The sequence below is a fragment of the Equus quagga genome, chromosome 14 (genome assembly GCF_021613505.1).
Source record: "Equus quagga isolate Etosha38 chromosome 14, UCLA_HA_Equagga_1.0, whole genome shotgun sequence".
Lineage (NCBI taxonomy): Eukaryota > Metazoa > Chordata > Mammalia > Perissodactyla > Equidae > Equus > Equus quagga.
In genome coordinates this window covers 93145811-93149648 of record NC_060280.1, presented here as the reverse complement: position 1 = coordinate 93149648, position 3838 = coordinate 93145811, and positions in this window count along the sequence as shown.

Below are 3838 nucleotides of genomic sequence, written 5' to 3'. Positions count from 1 at the left end.
CAGGTGCCAGTGGCATGGGAGAGGGGCACGTGGGGGTCCTTTGGGATTTAGTGTCTGTCACCCAGCAGCATATCTCATTAGGACTTGGTCTCACCACAGACACACATTTTGGCCTTGAGCTAGACCCTCTGTATCTTTTTCTATTGCATCTGCTCATTGGTTGCTGCTGGTGTACTGGAAAGCTATTGATTTCTGAATATTGATCTTTTGTCCATTCACCTTACGGCACTGCTTAATCTCTAACAGCTTTTCAGGTCATTGGATAGTCTAGGTACCCAATCATATTTGCAAAATGACAGTGTTGTCTGTTTCCAATCTTGCTTCCTCTCCTTTCTTTTTCTTGTCTTATTGCATTAGCTAAGAACTTCCAGCTTAAAGCTGAACGGCAGCAGTGAGAGCTGACGTCTTTGTCTCGTTCCTGACTTCATGGAAATTCTTTCAGTGCTTTTGTCACTATTAATGAGTATAATATTGATCACACAATTCTGGTAGATATCCTTTATCAAGTTAAGGAAATGTCTTTCATTTCTTATGTGCTAAGGAATTTTCATTAAAAATGGACATTTCATCAAATTCCATCTTGGGGAGATCATAGTTTTTCACCCTTGTCCCTTAAAGGCAGTAACTCACATTGATGGATTTTTAATGATGGGTGACTTTTGCATTCTTCTAATAAACCTTACATGGCCTTTCAAAATTGTGAACCACGTCTTGCATATAAAGTAACACATGAAACAAAATCGGTACAATTTGACGGATGGCAATAAAATTCTGCATACCTACTTCACTTTATGAAATAGAATATGACTAGTAACTTACAAGTTGTTTATGTGTCCAAACTTTTTTTCATATTCCTCCCTCACCTAAGAGAGGTAATTGCTATCCTGAATTTCCTGCAGAACTTTCTCTTATATTTTCACCACCTAAATGAGTACTAATTAATGTTGTCTGTTTGTGAACTTTACATAAGTAGAATCATACTGCAACCTGCTTCTTTATCAGCATCATGGCTGGCAGATGCATTCAAGTTTTTGCATATGTTCCTACATTTTCATCACTGCATAGTATTCCACATTGGATGTATCCATTCTCCTGTCGACGGACGTTTGGGCTGTTTCCAGTGTGGGGTTTTTATGAACACTGCTGCTGTGGACATTCTTGTCTGTGTCTCCTGGGGCAGAGGTGCAAGAGCTTCTCTTGCGAATATACCTAGAAGTGAAAATGCCAAGTTACAGATACGCACCTCTTCACTTTTAATGATTAATGCCACACTGTTAACCAGGATGGTTTTAAAGAAAACCCCTGACAGCATGTTATTTCATGTGTAAATCCTTCAGCAACAAGGATTCTCTTCTTTAACTTAATCCCCAAACCATTATCATAGTTTAAAAAGCAGCCATCCTTTCTTCATGTCATCTGAGAGGCCGTCAGTGTTCAAGTCCCCAGTTGCTCACAAACACCTTGTTTGCATTGGGATCCAGCTGGAATTCACATATTGAATGTGGTTGATGGGACCCACTCTTGACGGGGTCCCTCTGGCTTATGGGAGGGAACCCAGGTTCCAGGCATCTGAACCTGTCCAGATGAGCCATTGGTTTGAGACCTATTCTGAAGGCTGAGCTGATGGAATTTACTGATGGGCCAGATGTGGGGGAGAGAGAGAGAGAGAGAGAGAGAGAGAGAGAGAGAGAGAGAGAAGGAGAGGAGAGCAGGAGAGGGAGAAAGAGGGAGGCAGAGGGGGACAGAGAGGAAGGGAGGAAAGCAGAGACAGACAGAAGGAAGCAAGGGAGGAGGAAAAGAGAGAAAAGGGGGAGGAGAGGAGGGAGAGATGAAGCAAAGAAGGAAGGAAGCAAAAATGGATGGGTAGGTGGCTGGGTGGGTAGATGGATAGATGAGCGGATGGAAGGATGGATGAATGAATGGATGGATGGATGGATGGATGGTGGATGGATGGATGGATGGATGGTTGGATAAGTGGATGGATGGATGGATGGAATGATGGGTGGATGGATGGGTGGATGGATGGTGATGGATGGTGGATGGATGGTTGGATGGATGGATGGATGGATGGACGGATGGATGGAAGGGAGGGAGACATGGAGGGATGAAGGGTGGGGAGTCAAAGGTGAATTAAGGGTGACCCCAAGGTTCTGGACCACATCCAGTAGCTCCAGCAGGACCTTGGGCCTTCTTCTAGTTTCTTCATTTGCGGGACACTTTGTGCACATCTTTACATGCAGGTTTGCATCTGTGTCCAGATCTGCTGTGTTTAGCTCCTTGCCATGTTCTGCTGATTGACTTAGTCTGTGCATATAAACTCCACGGACACTCCTTCAAGTTCATTTTATAATGTGCCTTTCTGGTGACCTTTTTTCACTGAAATACAAAGCCAGTTTCTGCTAGTACATGGAGATAAAATTGACATATAACATTATATTAGTTTCAGATGTACATATAATGAGTTGATATATGTATATATTGCAAAATGATCACAATAAATCTAGTAAACATCCATCATCACACATAGTAACAAATTCTTTTTCTTATGATGAGAACTTTTAAGATTTACTCTCTTAGCAACTTTCAAATATGCAATACAGTATTATTAACTATAATCACCATGGGGACGTTACATCCCATGATTTATTTGTTATAACTGGAAGTTTCTATCTTTTGAAACTCTTCACCCATTTCACCCACTCCCACCCCAGCCTCTGGCAAACACCGATCTGTTCTCTGTATCTATGACTTCATGGGTTTTTTTTTTTTAGATTCCCCCTATAAGGGAGGTCATACAATATTTGTCTTTCTCTGTCTGACTTAGTTCACTTAGCATAATGCCCTCAAGGTCCATCCATGTTGTCACGAATGACAGAATTTCCTTCTTTTTCACAGCTGAATAATATTCCATTGTGTGTGTATATCTTCTTTATTCGTTCATCCATTCTTGGACACTTAGGTTGTTTCCATGTCTTGACTATTGTGAATAATAATGCAGTGAATACAGGTTGCAGATATCTTTTCAAATTAGTGTTTTCATTTCCTTCGGATAAATACCCAGAAGTGGAATTGCTGGATTGTATGGTGGTTCTATTTTTAATTTTTTGAGGATCCACCACACTGTTTCCACAGCGGCTGCACCAGTTTACATTCCCACCAACGGTGCACAAGGGTTCCCTTTTCCTCACATCCTCCTCAACGCTTATGATTTGTTGTCTTTTTGTTGATGGCCTTTCTGACAGGGGTGAGGTGCTATCTCACCATGGTTTGGATTTCTATTCCCTGATGATTAGTGATGTCGAACACCTTTTCACGTACCTCTTGGCCACCTGAATGTTTTCTTTGGAAAAATGTCTGTTCTGATCCTCTGCCTATTTTTTAATTGGATTGATGATATAGAGCAAGATTTACTCGTTTTTTTCCTTGCGCATTTGGGTTTTCATATTAAACAATCTCTAAGGCAAGCTGACCAGATGAGGACTCTCCTGTGAGGGCTTCCTTCCCTTGGGAAACTTCAAAATATTTTCTCACCCACAGGATCACGTATAGACTTGGCTCCTATATTCTAACAGTTTAGGAGACTCTTCTGGAAACTCACAGATTGAGTACCCTCTGGTCTGAACAATTGCTCTATTATGTGGCATACGAGCCACTCTTTCCTTCTCCTAGGCCCAGGACAGGCATGACTAGTCGATCCCAGGATTCTAGGCAGACATGACCAGTGGATGGGAGTTGGGCTCGCCCTGCAGCCCCTTCGTCAGGCCCGCTAAGTTCCCTGTCTGTGCCTTGCAGAGCTGTGAGGAATGGTCTCTGCGGGCCTTGAAGGGCTGAAACCCCT